The sequence below is a fragment of the Spinacia oleracea genome, chromosome 5 (genome assembly GCF_020520425.1).
Source record: "Spinacia oleracea cultivar Varoflay chromosome 5, BTI_SOV_V1, whole genome shotgun sequence".
Lineage (NCBI taxonomy): Eukaryota > Viridiplantae > Streptophyta > Magnoliopsida > Caryophyllales > Amaranthaceae > Spinacia > Spinacia oleracea.
In genome coordinates, this window is record NC_079491.1 from 50,556,702 (window position 1) to 50,578,383 (window position 21,682).

At 36.8% G+C, this 21,682-nt stretch overlaps 1 long non-coding RNA gene across 2 annotated transcripts; it reads left to right on the forward strand.

Annotated features, from left to right (window-relative positions):
• The first annotated feature begins 6,736 nt into the window (after positions 1-6,736).
• Positions 6,737-10,642, forward strand: LOC130461005 (uncharacterized). 2 transcript variants are annotated; one of them, XR_008921292.1, is made up of 4 exons: positions 6,737-6,967; positions 7,488-7,588; positions 7,752-7,905; positions 8,886-10,642. It is a non-coding gene; the product is annotated as an uncharacterized lncRNA (long non-coding RNA). The 2 variants fall into 2 exon arrangements; XR_008921291.1 differs by having other exon boundaries at positions 7,752-10,635.
• The last annotated feature ends 11,040 nt before the right edge of the window (positions 10,643-21,682 follow it).

The window sequence follows — 21,682 nt, forward strand, 5'->3', positions numbered from 1 at the left end:
TGCTGGCTGGGCGGGCTGCGAGAAAGAGGGTGGGCGAGTGAGAGTGTGGGCAACGAGCGGGGTACACGGCACGAGCACGCCGAGTGCTGGGCGGTCGTGGGTGAGCCGGAGAAAGAGAGGAGATGGAGAGGAGTGAGGTGCAAGAAAGCAAAAAGAGGGTTTATGAAATTAAGGGGGATCATTTAATCAGGGGAGTCCTATTTATAGGCTCCCTATTTTCAATGGGCTAGGCTTAGAAAATTAGAATTGGGCTTAGGGAATTAAATGATTGGGCTAGCTTAGGACTTGAATTAAATTCTTTTGATTGGGCTCGTTTAATAAAACGAATTGGACTTTTCATTTAAAACCCAAACCTTTTAAAATTACTTGCGACCCATTAAATTTCCCGACTCGAAAATTAAATTCGTTTCGTAATTAATTAAAATAATAAATTTTCTATTTAATTAAAATACATTTAAATAATATTTAAATGCGAAATAAATTCCAAAAATTGTAAAATGCTTTATAAATATAATAAAATATATTTATAAATATTATAAAAATACGAGGTATTACAGTCTACCCTCCTTAAAAGAAGTTTTGTCCCGAAATTTGGGTTCGGAAATTAAAATTCAAACTCAAAACTTGAGACTTTATGAGACTTCAATGCGTTCACTTGCAAAAATTTTAAGTTGCTGTACTCTTTACATGATTAAACGGGACAATAATAAGTGCAAATTCAATAGAAAGCACTAAATTGAGCATAAAATAGGGGAAAACAAGGTAAAAAGCGCGAAATTCTACCGCACTCTACCCCCCTTAAAAGACACGAGTTACGACCCCGTAACTCAACTAACCTCGGGAAAAAGCTCGGGATATTTCTTTCTCATTTCGTCCTCCGCTTCCCAAGTTGCTTCCTCAGATTCTTGATTAGACCACAACAAGTTGACAATTTTCACATCTTTAGTACGTGTACTACGCACTTTACTATCAAGGATTTTGACAGGTATTTCCTCAAAAGTTAAACTTTGGTCTAATTCTATGGTCTCCAGTTGCAACACATGCGGCTTATCCGGGATATATTTCCTTAATTGAGATATGTGGAACACATTATGCACTCTATGCAAGTCCATAGGCAAGGCTAGTCTATAAGCTACCTTTCCAATTCTTTCTAAGATTTCATATGGGCCTATAGGGCTTAGCTTCCCTTTCTTTCCAAATCTCATGACACCTTTCATTGGTGACACTTTGAGCAACACCTTATCACCTATGTTGAACTCTTCATCCCTACGTTTCAAGTCTGCATAACTCTTTTGGCTATCCTGCGCCGCTTGAATCTTTGATTGGATGGTTCTGATTTGGTTCATGATGTCCTCGATCATTTGAGGTCCCAACACTACGGTTTCATTAATGTCATTCCAACAAGGGGACTTCTACACTTCTGCCCATACAAGGCCTCAAATGGTGCCATTCCAGTACTAGCATGATAGCTATTGTTATATGAAAACTCAATCAAATCCAGGCTATCTTCCCAACTTCCTTGGAAATCAATGACGCATGCCCGAAGCATATCCTCAAGGGTTTGGATGGTTCTCTCAGTTTGTCCATCTGTGGCCGGGTGGAAGGCTGTACTCATTTTCAATGTCGTACCAAAGCTCTTCTGCACACTCTTCCAGAAATTCGAAAGAAACCTTGAATCCCTATCTGATACGATATCCTTAGGAACTCCATGTAACCTCACAACATTCTTAATGTAAGCTTTAGCAAGTTGTTCCATTTTCCAGGTTTCCTTCATTGGTATAAACACTGCTGACTTGGTCAACCTATCTACCACAACCCAAATTGTATCATTTCCGGTCTTCGACTTAGGCAAACAAGTGACGAAGTCCATAGAAATACAGTCCCATTTCCAGCTTAGAATCTCTAAAGGTTGGACCTTTCCTTGAGGTCTCCTATGCTCCATCTTGACCTTCTGACAGGTCAGGCATCTAGCCACAAATTCAGCCACTTCGTTCTTCATTCTTGGCCACCAATAGATCTTTTTCAAGTCCTTATACAACTTGTCACCACCTGGGTGCACAGAATATGGCGTATTATGCCCTTCTTTCATTAATTTCTCCTTCAATTCTCCACACTTTTGAGGCACGCACCACCTACCTTTGTACCTCAAACTTCCATCATCATGGATTCGAAATTCTAACTCCTTACCTTGCGAAATATTTTCCTTGATTCGCTCCAACTTTACATCACCAGCTTGATTCTCCCTGATCTCATCAAATATTGACGGCTGGATGGTTAAGGCATTCATCATTCCCTCAAGGCTTTCACCACTTACTATTTCAAGGTTCAAACGCTGCATGTACTTACACAGCTCGTTAGCAACTACTAACGCATTAACACTATGACTTGATTTCCTACTCAAGGCATCCGTAACTACATTCGCTTTTCCTTCATGGTACTGAATATCTAAATCATAGTCCTTGATTAACTCCAACACCTTCTTTGGCGCATATTCAGATCCTTCTGTGTGAAGATGTACTTTAAAATCTTATAATCCGTAAATATCCTACACTTCACACCATACAGATAGTGTCTCCATATCTTCAATGCAAACACTATAGCAGCTACCTCTAAATCATGGGTAGGGTAATTGGATTCATATGGCTTCAACTGCCTCGACGCATACGCAATAACCTTCCCGTTCTGCATCAATACACACCCTAAACCATTCTTATAGGCATCACTATACACATCATAGGTACCACTCTCATCTGGCAAGGTTAAAACTAGCGCGGTTGTCAATCGCGTCTTCAAGGCTTGGAACGCCTCTTCACACTGGTCATTCCATTCAAACTTTGCTTCCTTCTTCATCAAGTTGTCATGGGCTTGGCTATCCTAGAGAAGTCTTGCACAAAGCGTCTATAGTAGCCAGCTAATCCCAGAAAACTTCGAATGTCAGTCACACTCTTGGGTGTAGGCCATTCACTAACAGCTTTGATCTGAGCAGGGTCAACTGCCACTCCTTCCTTAGATACAAAATGTCCCAAAAATGCAACTCTTTCCAACCAAAACTCACACTTTGAGAACTTGGCATACAACTGGTTATCTCTCAGGGTACTGAACACAGATCTCAAGTGTTCAGTGTGATCCTCCTCACTCTTGGAGTACACTAGGATGTCATCTATGAAAACCACTACAAACGTGTCCAAATAGGCATGTAATACACAGTTCATTAAGTCCATAAATATTGCAGGTGCATTGGTTAACCCAAAAGGCATAACAGTGAACTCATAATGTCCGTATCTAGTCCTGAATGTGGTCTTTGGTATGTCATGATCAGCGATTCTCAATTGATGATAACCCGAACGCAAATCGATCTTTGAAAAGATTCCTGCTCCTTTCAGTTGCTCAAATAGGTCTTCTATCCTAGGTGAAGGATACTTATTCTTGATCGCGACCTTATTGAGCTCCCTGTAGTCTATACAGAGCCTCATACTTCCATCCTTTTTCTTCACAGACAACACTGGTGCTCCCCAAGGCGATGCACTTGGCCTAATGTAACCTTTCTTCAATAGATCCTCCAACTGGCCTTTTAATTCATTCATTTCTGCTGGAGCCATTTGATATGGTGCTTTTGAAATAGGTGCGGTTCCAGGCACTAAGTCTATGGTAAAGTCAATAGGTCGATTGGGAGGCATCCCCGGAATCTCTTCCGGAAACACATCGAGGAATTCATTAACTACTGCAATATCCTCAGGCTGATATTTGATTACATGCTCTAGGTTTCTCACATTGCATAAGAAGACTGGGTTCCCTTTACCGACTAGCTTCACGAGTTCCATTGCCGTGATAATCCCTATGTTCTTAGGCTTACCAAAACGACGATATGACACTACTTTGCCTAGGCTAGACCTCAAGTGAACCTTCTGCTTCTCACAATCTATTTTGGCTTTGAACATGGCCAACCAGTCCATTCCTAGAATTACATCTAGCTCTCCTAACTCAATCTCGATTAGGTTAGATAAGAACATGGTCTTGGCTATGGTCAAAGGCACATCTCTATTGATCTTGGTACACTTCACTATGCTACCAGTAGGTATGACTATAGGTACTTCAATTGTTTTAGGCTATTTCAACCCTAATTTCCCCAAAGCATCTACTGATATAAAAGAATAAGTCGCACCAGAATCAAATAGAACTTTAACTAAGACGGAATTAATAGAAAAAGTACCCGCTATGACGTCAGAGGAAGTCTCCGCTTCTTGCCTAGATATCACATTCAGCTTTCCTTGGGCAACTCCTTTGTTATAGCCACCTCCATTGGTGTTTCCATTGTTGTTTCGGTTCCCATTTTGCTGTTAGTTTCCTCCAGGCTTTCCATGGTTTTGGTGATTGCCATTGCTATTGCCATTGTTACCACCTTGGTAATTCCTTTGGTTTCCACCTCCATTTCCCCCATATCGGTTCTGATTATTCCGATTTTGCTCTGGTGGTTACCTTGGTTAGGCTTCCCATTCTTAGAATAGCATTCATACTCCATGTGGCCTAACTTCTGACAGAATCTACAAGTCACTAAGTTTCCGTCACAATCCTTTCCAGGGTGTTTCATGTTACAGCGCCTACCACTACAAAAATAAGAGCCTTTTAGAAACAAAGTTTGGCAACGAATTTCTGAAATGTTGCTAAATAGCAGCAAAAGTTATTTTTCCCGTTGCCTAGTTAATATGTGGGCAACAAATTTTTTATTTGTTTCTATTGGAAACCAGTTATCTAAATATTTGTTGCTATATGGCATCATATATTTTTTTTGTTGCTAATTAGCATCCAATTATGGAAACATATATTTGATTGTAGCAATGAGAAAACAAGTTATTTTACTCTTTGTTGCTAGATGGCATCATAGTTTCAATTTGTTTCGATTTAGTAACGAACTATGGAAACGATCACTTGATTTGTTGCCACTAGAAACATGTCATTTGATTATTTATTTCTGAAATTGTATCAGATAAATTAAAAACGATGTTGGATTATTTTTAGCATCACACTAAGGAAACAAATGTTTGATTTGTTATCGTGAGAAACAAGTCGTCTTGCTATTTGTTGCTAAAGTTGTATGAGAATTTTTTATTTGTTTCCATTGGAAACAAGTTGTCTGACAATTCGTTGCTAAATTATATGGATCGAGACAATGCATTAAAAAAATTAAAAAATTAATAATGACAAATAAAATAAAATTAAATTGTTGCATATATGATTTGTTGTTATTGGAAACAAGTGGTATTAAAATATGTTGCTGAAAATGACTTCAAATTTGTTTGTGTTGCCATTGAAAATAAGTTTCTAAACTTAAAATATATAAGTATATATCAATCAGTTTTAGCAATTACCTATGAAAACATAATGTTAACTATTACAAATTGGGGATTTAATTTAGTTTATGTTCTATAATTAGAAATAGGAGCTGCCAATTTTACTAAGGGTGCGTTCCATTCATATGATATTAACTTATCTTTTATGAACTTAACTGAAACTAGCTTATCAAAACTTTTTTTAGTTATAAATTATTTTTGTGAGTAGTATATGCTTTATTTTCAATAAAATTATATTATTTGTACTTAACTGAACATGTATGAAATTATTTTTTTAGCAAGTAAGTGAAAAAGGTGAACAAAACAAGACATAAGTTTAACTAGTTCACCTTTGTTAGTCTTATTTTTAATCTTGATACAACTAAAGAGAATCTTCTAAATTATTTTTAATATATGTTTCACATATTCACCTAGGATATTTTTTATTCATCTTTGTGTATAGTTTCACAATACCGATTATTTTTATAATTTTATCATATGTATTTTGAGATATTTATGTTTAAAAATTACATTGAAACTTGTGTAAAACAAAAGTATGACTCACAAAAAAGAACGGGGTCATCCTAAGAGTATACTGGAATTACTTATTAGAACCTATTATTACTTACTCTTTATAAAAATGCATCTAGGCTAGCATGGAACTTGCTTTTTCAGGACTGACCGTAGTCCATGTTTTTCACATTATTTTTCACTTATTTCAAGACAATTAATTATAGTTAAGTTTAATTAAGACAAGTTCAAGAAATTAAAATATGTTATCCAAGTACAAATCTCCATTAAAATAATTTGTGGTGTGTTTTAATAAGTTCAATTAAGTTAAGATAGTACCAATAAGTTATGTTAAGTTAGATAAGTTCATACTAGTATTAGTGAAAAGCAGGTGAATAACACACCACTGTTATATGAAGTATATGTTATCCAAACTTATTTGAACTTAATATAGCCTATTTCAATTTACGCTAATTTACTTTTTATGAAAAATTGGAAATAAGGTGATCAAAACGTGACCTGTATAAATTATAGTAACCATTTGTATAATATTATACTTTAAAGTTTATATTGACGAAAAATCTAAACAAATTAATTCATACATCTCAACATGGTTGTTAAATAACGAAAGTGTCATTTTCGAAAAGTTGGCATCAATTTTTAAGTTGTTGCAACTAGAAACAAGTTGTGCTAAAATCCATTTCTAAGACAGTACGAGAGATAAGTTTTTTGTGCTCTAATCACCAGACGGTGTACAAAATTACTTTTTAGATGTACCCAAATCAATTTACGAGATATTCTTTTACCTAAATGGAAAAAAATACAAAATTAACTCTACAAATCTCCAAAACTTATTTTGATTTTGGTAAATTTTTAAACTTTGCGCCGTTCGGAAAAAAACGAGTAAAACATTAAGATAAAGAACACAAAACTCTAAAGGCCTAAAACCTAGATCCCAAAATCCCCAAAAGAAAGAACACAAAACGTCAAAACCCTATTCGCACTTCTCTTCTCTACGCTGCACATCCTTGGGCTTTGAAGAAAATTATGGGCAGTTTTGCTTCTCAGCGTTGCACTTCTCCTTCTCCACGATGCTCTTCTCCCTATTAGACTTTGAGTCCCCTATACAGGTATGAATTCTACATTTTTTTTGTTTCAAATTTTCCATATTAAATGTCAATTGATTTTGGATTGAATTAAGTTTAATTAGAAAAACGAAAATCCAATATCAATTGATTGAACTTAAATTGATTTCGGAATAAAACTTGTAAAAGGATAATTTCTCAGTTTAAGAAGCTCATCAAATCTCGATTAAGGCAAAACGAAGCTAGGAAGAACATGCTCTTGCTTGAAATAGAGGTTTTTGGTTGCTTCCTCTCCCTGTCACATCTGTTCTAATTTTTTTAATGAACCTTAACGAATCAACCAATCAACTTCACACGATCAGCTTTAAAGCAACATGTAGTAAACAATCAGCTATTGGATTTTCCTGGCTAAACTCTAACAATCAGCTGTACACAATAATCACCGGTGTTTTTGTGATCTAAAAATTAGCTGCACACAGTAATCACATGTGTTTTTGTGATCTCAATTAGCTGTACATAGTAATCACATGTTTTTCTGTGATCTAAAAATCAACTGTAATCACAGGTCAGGTGTTTCTGTGAATTTGTGAATTGAATGCACGCAGGAGTAGATGATTGTAACTTGTAAGAAGGAATAACACTCTACCTTCCTTTAGGAGCTGAATGGTATTACCCAGATTCTTTGTCATCCATCAGTCAGATATCTATTCTCTATGATTCAAACTCGTTGTTTCGAGAAGAGTGGTTTCTCTCTAAGGATATTAATTAGTTTCACAAAGTTATTTCATTATTGCAAAATTCCCTGACAAATCACCTTCTGTTGATGCAGGGTACTCGTGATTACAGTCTAACAGATCAGTTACTAAGCTAGAAATTTCAGCAATCAGGTAAACTCAAATTGGCCCATAAGATTCTGTCTATGACCACAGAATAAGTCTAGTAATACATTAGAACAAGTCAGCTCATTATCGCAGAAAGCGAGGGTAAGAATTGTTGGCTTCTTTATATCATGCCATTCCATTTCTCTGTTTTCTATATGTACCTTTATTAATCAGATGATTTTGGCAATGCTGAACTAAATTTCAAACTTGGAGAATCCTTGTTTTCTGGTCCGAAAGACTGCTAATGTTTTATATTTCCTTTTGAGAAATTTTTTACATATATGATACCCCATAAAGCATGTATGCAACCTGGGAATGAGACCAGAACTGAATGTGAGTGGCCTGTTAGAAATCTGCAACTTGAGTGACTTCTTCAAATCTTCAGGAGTACTTTTCTTAAACTGGATTTGGTTAAACGGAATTTGCATAATATTTTTGGTTGAGTGACCAATTCATGCGGAGAAAACTTGCAGAATTTCTCAGTTGTTTTAAAGTAGTAATTTGTTTTGGTTTTATATTCATTTTGGGCCAACTAGACTATGTTGTATTATATTATGCAAGTTTGATGCTTTATGTTATGCGACAATTGATCAGTGTGTGTAGAGTATTTGATGTCAGTCTGCCTTCATTAGATACAAAGTAATAAAACACACCTTTCTCGCTGCTATTGGTTTAGGATTTAGTTGGGTTAAAATTGATAGTATGGATTTAGGATGTAGGAACTAGTTGGGTTCTTGTTTTGACGCACTGCTTGTTGTTGCTTGGTGAGTTCTACTCAAGGTTATTGAACATTTATTCATAGTACATAAAACCACCTAGCTTTGGTTTTGACAATTCGAAACATGTTAGTGATAACAGTATCTGTGATATCATGAGTTTGGTTTCCATTTATGCATATATCTGATACAACTTAGCGCCAACTTTTGTTTAATCCATGAACTTGTTTGCCTCAGCTCCTATTGTTCTTATGATTAGTTCTGGACTAGTCCTATCTTTTAGTGTACGTGGCTGAAAAACTCCATGAACTTGTTTGTTTCAATTTCTTCCATGTACTTACTTAATTATCTTTACCTTTTTCTCAGGTTAATTTTCAAATCTTGAAATTTTGCAACAACGGAGCTAGTTGAAACACCGACAAAATGTTCTATTTCTATCTCAAAGAGCACATGGATCATTCATCATCTACAAAAGCGATACATATGACAATTCATAAATCATGCGGAAAAACCATAAAGCCAGGAAAGCATATTATTTACACATAATCATTTAGCATAGTTTAGATGCATACACTTTGTTGCGTGCCTTCCCTAGCTGCGCCCGAACCGAACAAGAAAAAGTCTTTAGGACTCCAAGTGTCGTCCCTCCGTAGATAGTCCACAGCACGTCCGGATCCGCCTTAAGCTTGACCAACTAGGATCGCCCTTAAGGTACTTAGAATTTTCGGCTAATGTAGGCAATTATATGACTGAATTTTTGCTCTCAAAAATCACTTTGAATACTTGAATACTCTATGCAAAATAATGACCCTAGGCCTTTATTTATAGAGGTATGGAAAGGGAATTGTAATCCTGTTAGGATACGAATTAATTAAACTAGAATCCTAATAGAATTCTTATTTAATTAATTCATCCTTTTAGGTTTAGGAATTTAATCATATGTTGAAACCTGATAGCTTTAGGATTCGTATAGCACACAAACACTCACACGCACGCACAACAGCCCACGAGGGGCGCCATGCGCGCGCGCGCAGCCCGCGAGCTCGCAGCCCATTGCCACGAGGCCCACACGCTGCCGCAGCCTTGGCGCGCGCTGGGCCTGCCTTGCGATGGGCCTGGCGCAGCCTTGGCTGGTGCGTTGTGGCGCGCTGGCTTGCTGGGCGATGGCCCGGCTTCGTGTTGGGCCTTCGTCTGGCAGGCCTCGTCCGATGCTAATTCGTACGATACGCTTCCGATTAATTTCCCGATTCCGGAATTCATTTCCGATACGAACAATATTTAATATTTCCGATACCGGAATTAATTTTCGTTTAGAACAAATATTTAATATTTCCGTTTCCGGAATTATTTTCCGATTCCGATAATATTTCCGATTCTGACAATATTTCCGTTTCCGGCAATATTTCCGATTCCGGCAATATTCCATTTCCGATAATATTTTCCGATACGTACCATGTTTCCGTTTCCGGCAACATCTACAACTTGGATAATATTTATATTTCCGATACGATCCATATTTCCGTTTCCGGCAATATCATCGTTTCCGGAGTATTCATTTCTTGCCTGTGACGATCTCAGCTCCCACTGAAACCAAGATCCCTCGATTCCGAATATCCATAGATGGAGTATTTAATGCCATTAAATACTTGATCCGTTTACGTACTATTTGTGTGACCCTACGGGTTCAGTCAAGAGTAAGCTGTGGATTAATATCATTAATTCCACTTGAACTGAAGCGGCCTCTAGCTAGGCATTCAGCTCACTTGATCTCACTGAATTATTAGCTTGTTAATTAATACTGAACCACATTTATCTGACTTAACATAGAATGCATACTTGGACCAAGGGCATTATTTCCTTCAGTCTCCCACTTGTCCTTAGGGACAAGTGTGGATTTCCTAATTCCTTTGTCGCTCGATGCTTGCTCTTGAACATAAGGTAAGAGTTGTCATCCTTATTATGTCCAGAGGTGTTCCTCGGTTTCAGAGTTCAACTGATCAAATAAACAGATAATCATAGCCTATGATTCATCCGAGCACGGCCATGCATTTCACAATTTCTAGCTCTCCGAGTGGCCTTGTACAACTTTTAAGCATCTCATCCCGATTTATGGGAGGACAATCCCAATCTTGTGATCTTGAGATTAGACTTCGTTTGATAGGTGATTACCTGAGCGTTGCCTTTATAGCCTCCTTTTACGGTGCGACGGTTGGTCAACGTCAAAGCAACCAGTTCTCAAACAAGTAATCTCAAATCACTCAGGTATTGAGGATTTAGTGTCTAATAATTTTAATGAAATTTACTTATGACTGATTTTCATCTCTTACAGTAAAGTTTCATAGGTCTTGTCCGATACTAGTCTTCCCAAAGTAAGTATCTATGCAAATGATTATGACATTGCCATGTCCACATAGTTCAAGAAACAGAACTACTAGTCATCTTGCATTCTAGTCGTCTAACGTTTTCTATGCGTCCATCTTTATAGAAAACTCCGACCAGGGACCATTTTCAACTTTTGACATTCAAGTTCACTTGATAGACATTTCTTAGTCACAGGACTGGTCCTGACAGTCTATCTTGAATATATCGTCAAATTTGAAGGGAGTCATCATTTAATACTAAACCAAGATTAAATGGAATATGAAAATACATTTCATATATGATAAATGTTCAACCCCATTGTTTTACAACCATGGGCCTCAAACCCATCTTTAAAACAGTTCATGGAATTCAAAGCTATGCTTGATTTCCAGTGCTACAACGTGAGTGTTGCTTCTCACTTGTTTCATAGGTTTAGTTATCATGCTTTGCCAATCTTAATATCCTTTTCATCGAATGTTCTTCGAGATATGATGATAAGATCTTTTCGAGTTTGTTTATTATGTGATCTAGTCTTTCTTACTTTGATGGTGGTTTTACTCATTTTGCAATGAAGAACCATCAAGTTAGCAGACGTTTTTCTTGCTTCAAGAGTGGTTCTACGCATTTTTCAATGAAGAACCATCAAGCCAGCAGATAGGTGATCTACCCAAGTTCAGTGAAGAACTTTAAACAACCCTGTTTTATTGCTTCTTAGGCAATAATTACTTTTACTTCAACTGTTTAGGTTGCTAGTGATGCTTTGTTTGGATTTACTTATCCAAGCAGTTTACAGATATGTGGAAGACTTTCCAGCTGTATCTTTGGAACATAGAAATTAATATTTTAATTTCCCACGCAACAACTCATGGTCTCCAATCCATGTTGCCATTACAAAACACGATGCTCTATAGCTCGTCCTTATCAATGGTTAACTCCAAGGGAATCTTGCTTGATCCTTTGCCAGTGTTTATGCGTGTAGCATCAATATTTAGCATATCTTTATTTCCTTGAATCAAGAACTATTCCTATGTACCTTTTCAAGTACCATAAGTATTCTTGATCTCAATCTAGTTGATCTTCACTTAGATCAATAGAGATTGGTATATGTTCGTCATGCCTAAAGTCATACGATACGTTTTTGGCGATCCTCATATTATATCATACATGATAAATTCTTTTGCAGAATAATTCCCAATTGAATTCTATTCATGTAACTTTAGCTTATCTAGTTTCAGTAGATACTAAATTTAGCTAAATTCTTTGACATATAATATAGGTTAAGAATCTCATTTAGACTCTTTGATGTTTAACTTAGTAAATGCTTATACATAGTTCAAACATCCTTTACTTAGATTTATTCACATGGGTCGAATATCTCCAATGGAGACTTTCGTGTTTGATTTAGTAAATGTCATTACTTAATCCAAAACAATATCATAAGATCTTTGTAAATAGATCTTAATACCCAGTATGTACTAAGTTTCGCCATGGTCCATCATTGATGAATAATCTCAAATCTAAGTCATTAGCATTTGAATGTTATTTTACAATAGAGAGATATGTGTGTGATACACATAGGACCAATTTAGTTTTTATGTACTCCCACTAAACTTCTTATATATCTATAAGAATCATGTATATTTTATGAAACTAAAATACTTATTAGCTTCATTAAAATATAATTCCAATTCCCAATTGCTTGCTTAAATCTGTACTTAGATTTTATAAGCTAGCTTTCTCTTTCAAGCATTTATTTGGATCCACAAATCCTATGACATACATAGTTTATTCCAACATTTGATTGAGGAATACGTTTTTTCATCCAATTGCTATATGTACCAATATGCAATCATTGCTTGAATTATAGACTTGAGCATTACGATTATGCATGAGGTTTCAACACAATTCACATCATGAATTTGCTTGTAACCTTTAGCAACTAATCTCGCTTTGTGTGTGAACACAATTTCATGTTTGATGGTTTTTATCCTTAAAACAAACTTGCAACCAATAGGTATGAACCTATTCTTGCAAATCAACAAAATTTCAATTTTGTCATCAAAACATTGAGTATGTTTTATGGCCTCTAACCATTTAAAACATTTGAGTCTATATATGGCCTCTAACCATTTTAGGGAATCTAGATTTCGTCATAGCTTTCTTACAAGTCACAAACTCATTAATCTACATGATAATAGTTTGACTGCAAGTTGTAGGTTTCTTCACTATCTAATAGAAGAATCTCATAGTTTCTTTGACCAGAACTCTATGTTTCTTTACTATCTAATAGAAGAATCTCATAGTTCCAGTGACTTGAACTCTATGCCTACTTGGGTATAGAACATCAAACAATAGAATATCAACAGGCACTTTGAGAGTCCTTTGAATATTCTATTCTCTTTGAAGCACTTGTAAAGTCTTCTAAGAGATGTCTATTCTTTAAAGCCACTTCTAAAGTCCTTAAAGAATAAGTTCGGTTTTTCTGAAGCACTTCAAAAAGCCTCCGGAATGTCCGTTTATGTTTGTTATTCGCCTCGAAGACTTTCGAGGTCTATTTTCTCCCACTTGTCATTTTGGAAACGAATCTCCAAAAGGACATTATTTCGAGCAAACAAACATTACGTTCTCAAAAATTTGTGGTAGAAACAATACCCTTGTGTCTCATTTGAATAAATCACAATGAAACATATATCTATACTTGGGCCTTAGTTTGTTGAATAACAAACACTAAGCTCCCACTGAGTTTAGGAACTCTTTAGATATATTATGAAAAGATTTTCTGAAATTTCTTTTCAATAGCTTTGACGAATTTGGTTTAGTTTGGTGGTAGTTGAGCATTTTGTTTAGAAATTATAGGAAAAGTCTTTATGATTCATCATTAATCGAATCAAGTACTAATTGACTTCGATTATTCCAACTTAGATATGCCATATCTTATGGAACTAGATCGTGAAATTACAACACACAATCATTGATGATCATTCCTGGCAAAGTAATCAACAACGTGATCTAACCTAGATCTTTATGATTTCTTGCCAAGTGGATTTTATACTTCTGAATCTTTGAACTAGCCAAATAGATTCAAACTTATATTACATTTGAGTAAATAAACCTATATTCATTCAAGTCCATGTGAAATAATAAAGTCATAAAATCTTTCTTTAGCTTGTGAATTCTATTGTCTAGGCGTTCTAACAATAGTTCATATTTTTTTTGTTACTTTCAACAAGTAAGACTAGTTGTCTTAAAATGATCTAGAAATCAATCAACTTTCAAAAGTCCATCAAAATAGAACTTTTGAATGTTAACTTGTTGATATGGTCTAAGCAACAATGCCAAAGATTAGTGGAACTCAAATCAAGGGGTTGATTTGAACCTAGTAAAGTTCTTTAAAGAGTTGTTTGTTTTAATCAAGCATATTGACTCAACCTGTAATTGACCATTTCATTCAAATAAACAAACAAACATTGTTTTTGTTTTTCTTGAATGTGAGTCTTTCTGTGTTTGAAAACAGAAATTTAGGTATGTTGTTTATGGAACAAAATAGCCATTTAGTTCCAGCCTTGAAAGGACTTAAAACAAACTAGATGACCCTACAGCTAATGTAGCATTGCCATGCTTCATTTCCCACTTGTAGGCCATTAGTGTAGCCTAGCTTCCATTATTTGAGTTATTACCGAAGTAAGAACCTCAAGCGGTATATGATACCAAGGAAGTTTGATTCCTAGGTCACTTCTCTTTAAACATAAACTTATAGGTACAAACGGAATTATAAATTCCTTTCATTTGTTCCTTTGTTTTCCTATTTCTTGTACCCTTTCTTATAGTCTTAAGAATTGAATTCTTTAGTGTTGACTTTTATACTTTGTTAGACATGTCCAATGTCACCCCAACAAGGTTCTTACCATTTAATTTATGTTGAATATTAAGTTTCAACTAGATGATCTTACCAGAAGCTTCTAAAGTTCTCTAAGCATCGATCTATTCGAATGTCTAGGGACTAGACTCATTCGAGAATTAAATGGACAAAGATATTAGGTTGTTAACCATTGGTAAAGCTGAGCGTATTAAACTCAATGCTTTATGATCTCAAAACTACAGTGTATTTTGAATTCACAAGCACCAATTGGTTTGCCATTCGACTTTGATGTTCGAAAACAACCATAAAAGTCGCTATAAGAAACGTACATTTTAAATTGCTCACTTTCTCTCATTTCCGTGAATCGTTCTTGGATTCACTACCAATCGAGGAAATTTACTGTTACCTTTCTAAAAGGATTTATTGCAGTGCAAGATATTTAATTATAAACAATAATTAAAAACATACATTGAATCATGCAAAGTCTAAACATTTATCATGAATAATAACTTGAAAATGAAAGCAATCATGCAATTTAAACAAGTCATTAGCATTTTATTCGAATTATGTGTTCCGGCAGATGTGAATAAAATGATTCCAAGACCCTAAAACCATTGAAGAATTAAGCACAGTTTGTCGACTCAATTCTAAAACATTTTAGGTAAGCAAAAGCCTTTTTGCTAATAGTCTAGAAACTACTGTTGGTTGATAGGTACGTCTAAGAACTTATTAGGTGAACCTATCGATTTTGCCATGACATAAAAGGACTCCTTACTAATATCGTTGAGTTTCACCAAAACTAACATGTACTCACAATTATTTGTGTACCTTGCCCCTTTAGGACTAATAAGTAACACCTCGCTGAGCGAAAACTATTACTAGATTGATGTAAAGGATATCCAAGCAAGTGTATATTTTGGCATGGCACATTTTAACTCAATTTTTAAGTTTGGAACTTAAGGCTCTTACTATGTTGGTTAGATTTTAAGTGAACTAAAATCCTTAATCATGCAACATAATCAAGCTTTGATCTCATGCATTTTAAGACATATTTAAAAGCAATAAATAACTTAAAACATGCATAAGATAAATGTGATCTAGTATGGCCCGACTTCATCTTGTAGCTTTAACTTCAAAGTCCGTCTTGAAAATCTCCGTGGGAGGCACCATTTTCTTCAAATAGGATAAGCTATAATTAAAACTAATTACAACTATTTGATGGTACGCAGACCATATTTGAATTGAAAAACAACTTTGGTACTTTAGACCAATTACATTCAAATTAATGGTACGCAGACCATATTTTCTATCCTATTTGGGCCATACTAGTCACTTCATAACCTGCAAAACAGTACATATACAATATATACCATTCACCCTTTCATTATCATGAATGGCCCACATAGCTGCTTAGTAAAACATATTATGCATCACATAAACATTTGCAGCAATTAATAAAGGGCACCAATAATCTACAAATTATTCAGTCCTTATTAATTCTAATCAAGTTGTTTTAACCTTAAGGATTTGTAGACCTAATCAAGAGTTTATGACTAAAAAGGGCTCCCACTTAAACCAATAAATTCATATGCTTTACTAATTTTAAACATAAAAATGTATTTCTAGTCTAACAGGAAACATACAAATTTAATTAAAATTTAAAGCTCATATAAATTTATAATTGAATCCATAAAGTTTAATTTAATTTCAGTCGTATTTAAATTAATTCATGATTTTAATTTTAGTAAAATAATTAGAATAAATAAAATTTATTATAATTACAATATTCAAAATTAAAATCCAAGAAAATAATTTAAATTATTAATTTTAAAATTAATTAAAATTACGTAAACTGAAAATTTCAAATTAAAATTTCAAAACGATCTAATCGCAACGCAACAACCTCACGCATCGCACGCCCATGGGCCACACGCACACAGCCATCGCTGGCCATGTGCGCGCAGCCCATGCGCTGTGTCGCATTGCTGCTGCTCAACATCGCAAGGCATCACGCATGGTGCTCGCTGCGCGCGCCAGCGCTCGACGCACGAGCATGCTGCCGCAGCCCATCGCTGGGCGCAGCACTCGTCGCACGTCGCAACACGCACTCGCACGCCATCGCTGGGCGCAGCGCTCGTCGCACGCGCAACAAGCGCTCGCACGCCATCGCTGGGCGCAGCGCTCGTCGCACGCACAACAAGCACTCGCACGCCATTGCTGGGCGCAGCGCTCGTCGCACGCACAACAAGCACTCGCACGCCATCGCTGGGCGCAGCGCTCGTCGTATGCACAACAGCGCTCGCTGCGCGCGAGCGATCGATGCTTGGCGCAGCACTCGTGGCACGCGAGCTTGCGCTCGCTGCGCGCGAGGCTCCGCACGCTTGCGCGAGGCAGTGCGCGCTGTGGCGCATCTCGCTTGCTGCCCACACGCGACTGCTCGTGCCTTGCCCTCGCCCTCGCCCATTCGCCCATCGCACACAGCCCACGACACAAGGCAGGGCTGCTGCCTTGTGCTCGTGCACCATGGCCTTGCTCATTGCTTTCGTGCCGCATGGGCTACGAGCTCCCTTGCTCGTCGTCATATGCCCGCACTATGCAACACCCCTTAAGGGTAACACGTAGCGTCCATTGCTTTGTGCGTGCAAGTTATATGAGCGAATCGCATAAAATTTTAAAATTTATATTCAAAATTAATGACAAATTAATAAATAATATTAATTTCATAATTTTAGGGCGAAAAATCGAAAATTTATTATTCAATTGATTTCCGATTAACATGGATTCAAGTCTAGGTCATAAAAATTTAAAATTTAACATAAATTTACAATTTTTATGGTGGTTTTTAATCATAGGTATCTAATTAAATTATAACTAATTATAAAAATCAAATTAATTCTAAATTATTCCAATTTTCAACAAATTAATCATAATTACAAATTAGATTGCATAATTAACAAGGTTAGGCATTCAAACTTGTTAAACATATACAGTAGGTCAATCAAAAATTCAAGATTTATCAACAAGAATCGCAAATATTTAATTTAACATCTTAAATTTACGAAATTTTGCATTCGAAAAACTAAAACCTCCGAAAAGTCATAGTTAGGCTTCGAATTTGAGAATTCTGGGTTCGGCCGAAAATTACTATTTTGTCAAAATTTTAGAATGCCTTTTACATGCAGAATTGACACAAAAATCACTCGATTTGGATGAGTAACGAAGAAACTGCCGAAAAACTGAGTACGTATAATTAAATAAACGCAATTTGCAATTAATTAACAATTACGAAAATTAATCACCCCTTTTAATTCTTGCAAATTTGTAATATTTAACAATGTTTATGCAATTTAGATTATGAAAATAATAAGAGGCTCGTGATACCACTGTTAGGTTATGATACATATGATAATTCATAAATCATGCGGAAAAACCATAAAGCTAGGAAAACATATTATTTACACATAATCATTTAGCATAGTTTAGATGCATACACTTTGTTGCGTGCCTTCCCTAGCTGCGCCCGAACCGAACAAGAACAAGTCTTTAGGACTCCAAGTGTCGTCCCTCCGTAGATAGTCCACAGCACGTCCAGATCCGCCTTAAGCTTGACCAACTAGGATCGCCCTTAAGGTACTTAGAATTTTCGGCTAATGTAGGCAATTATATGACTGAATTTTTGCTCTCAAAAATCACTTTGAATACTTGAATACTCTACGCAAAATAATGACCCTAGGCCTTTATTTATAGAGGTATGGAAAGGGAATTGTAATCCTATTAGGATACGAATTAATTAAACTAGAATCCTAATAGAATTCTTATTTAATTAATTCATCCTTTTAGGTTTAGGAATTTAATCATATGTTGAAACCTGATAGCTTTAGGATTCGTATAGCACACAAACACACACACGCACGCACAGCAGCCCACGAGGGGCGCCATGTGCGCGCGCGCAGCCCGCGAGCTCGCAGCCCATTGCCACGAGGCCCACACGCTGCCGCAGCCTTGGCGCGCGCTGGGCCTGCCTTGCGGTGGGCCTGGCGCAGCCTTGGCTGGTGCGTTGTGGCGCGCTGGCTTGCTGGGCGATGGCCCGGCTTCGTGCTGGGCCTTCGTCTGGCAGGCCTCGTCCGATGCTAATTCGTACAATACGCTTCCGATTAATTTCCCGATTCCGGAATTCATTTCTGATACGAACAATATTTAATATTTCCGATACCGGAATTATTTTCCGTTTCGAACAAATATTTAATATTTCCGTTTCCGGAATTATTTTCCGATTCCGATAATATTTCCGATTCTGACAATATTTCCGTTTCCGGCAATATTTCCGATTCCGGCAATATTTCCATTTCCGATAATATTTTCCGATACGTACCATGTTTCTGTTTCCGGCAACATCTACGACTTGGATAATATTTATATTTCCGATACGATCCATATTTCCGTTTCCGGCAATATCATCGTTTCCGGAGTATTCATTTCTTGCCTGTGACGATCTCAGCTCCCACTGAAACCAAGATCCGTCGATTCCGAATATCCATAGATGGAGTATTTAATGCCATTAAATACTTGATCCGTTTACGTACTATTTGTGTGACCCTACGGGTTCAGTCAAGAGTAAGTTGTGGATTAATATCATTAATTCCACTTGAACTGAAGCGGCCTCTAGCTAGGCATTCAGCTCACTTGATCTCACTGAATTATTAACTTGTTAATTAATACTGAACCGCATTTATCAGACTTAACATAGAATGCATACTTGGACCAAGGGCATTATTTCCTTCAGATTTAGTTGCCAAATTCATATGGCAACCAAACTTTTAGTAACCATTAATATCCGTTTCCAATCCGTTTCCAACTAGAGTTAGCAACAGATTTCTTGTGAATAGAAACAATTTTAAATTGTTGCTAGAATGACTTATTTTTGTAGTGTACAATCGTAGGTCCTTACTCCATTCCTTCCAGACTGATTTCCACCACCTTGGTTGCTGCGATTGCCACCATTGTTAGTTCTAAACTGGAAGTTCCCATTCCCTTTGTGCTTCTTAAAATTCCCCTGATTCTGAGGGTTATTCCCTTGATTCGATCTTCCACCATCCTTTCTCTTTTCAGTACCCCCGTTCTTCCTTTGTTGTAACCCATACAGGTGAGAAGCTTTTCCGTACAGGGTGTCTAATGAGGTAAAGGTCTCTCCAGACAACAACAGTTGCAAGTCCATGGTCAAACCATTCTCAAATCTTTAAGCCCTGAGCTCTTCCGTTGCCACCACTTCCGGTGCAAACCTAGACAGCTCTATAAACTTAGAATAGTATTCTGTTACCGACAGACCCTCCATTTTGAGTTCGATGAACTCCTGCGCCTTTTGCTTCTTCAAATAAGGTGGGTAAACTTTTCCCTTAGTGCAGTTTTGAATGCTTCCCACCCAAAGTTAGGTGTGGTTCTAAGGGTATTCTCACATCGTTGCCACCAGAAATCAGCTTCATCTCTCAGGTAGTACACAACACTGTTCACCCTAAGGTTTTCGGGGCAATTCACAGCTACAATAAGCTTATCAAACTCTCTCAACCAGTTTTCAAGCACACTTGGTTCAATCTCTCCGCTATACAGTGGAGGCTTGCTTTGAGCTATTTTCTTAAACATTTCCCCAGCCGGATCATGCACTGGGTTGGCTCTAGTTTGAGCTAGGTCTCGAACTACCTCAGTTAGTTGTCTAACCACTTCAGAAATCTCTTGGTTAGCCATATCCCTTCTCCTGAATAAAATAAAAGGCTAACTTTAATATTGGTTGGACATGACATTACTAAGGCACTAGTTCGACAACGAACCCACTCACAACAATAACACAGTTACACGTGCCCTAGGGGAAAGTTGGCGCCACTTTTGGGCCTTCTCACCCCACTATTCGATGCATGTAATTTAGATGGTTGCTACTTGACCACCTTGCACATAAAATTTCATTGAAGAAATAGCAATTAATCCCTTTGCAATACCCACAAAACATAGAATTGAAAATTGAACTTAAGAGATAACGAAAAAGAAATTCTATGATTTTATTAATGGTTCAATGAATAGGTGTTACATCCACTTATGACATAACATTTATTCTCCAACTATGATAGAACTAACAACCATAAGTAGTAGCTTTGCCACTTTATTATTCAACAAAAAATAAATAACTAAGGATTACACTTCTCTAAAGACTAACGTCATCACGACGGTCATTTCTTTCCTTGTATTTCTCTGGAGTAAAGTCCTGATCATTAGGATCATCCAAGTCTTCTTCCGGATCAGAGTCTTCATCCATAGCCTCATCATCCTGCTGTGGCTCACTATCAACCACATTATTCTCTTCAAGCTCATCCTCAGATCCACTAGATATCTCAATTGTTGGTTCAGGAACTACAGGATTAGGATTCTCAATCTCTACCACATCATCATCATCATCATCGTCATCCTCAACATCACTAGCTTGCTCATCATGGATCATGCCATCCTCACCATCACTTTCTATTCCTCCATAGCCCATACCTAGACCTGCTATTTATAGAAACCTGCTATTTATGGAAACCTGCTAAAAATAGTAACTGTCGTAAAGGGTAGCTTCTAAAAGTGGCAAGTCATAAAAGATAGAAACCTGTCAGAATTCGGTGTTGCACTCCAACATAAATCCTAAATGAGATAGAAATTATGAGAGAATCCTATTCCTAATATGATTCGAAAATAAGAGTCACGTATTAATTAAAATCCTAACGAGCCTAGAGTTCGTAACGGGCCCAGACGCATCCCGTCATAAAATTGATACGCACTAAAAGACTCGATTAAGTCTCATACACTCCGGATTCTAAGAGTCCGAATCTGACAAAGAAACGGCCCAAACATCAATTTCAACGCCCAGCCCTGGGCGCTGAAATTGCATGGATCCTATTTTCAACGCCCAAAGCTGGGC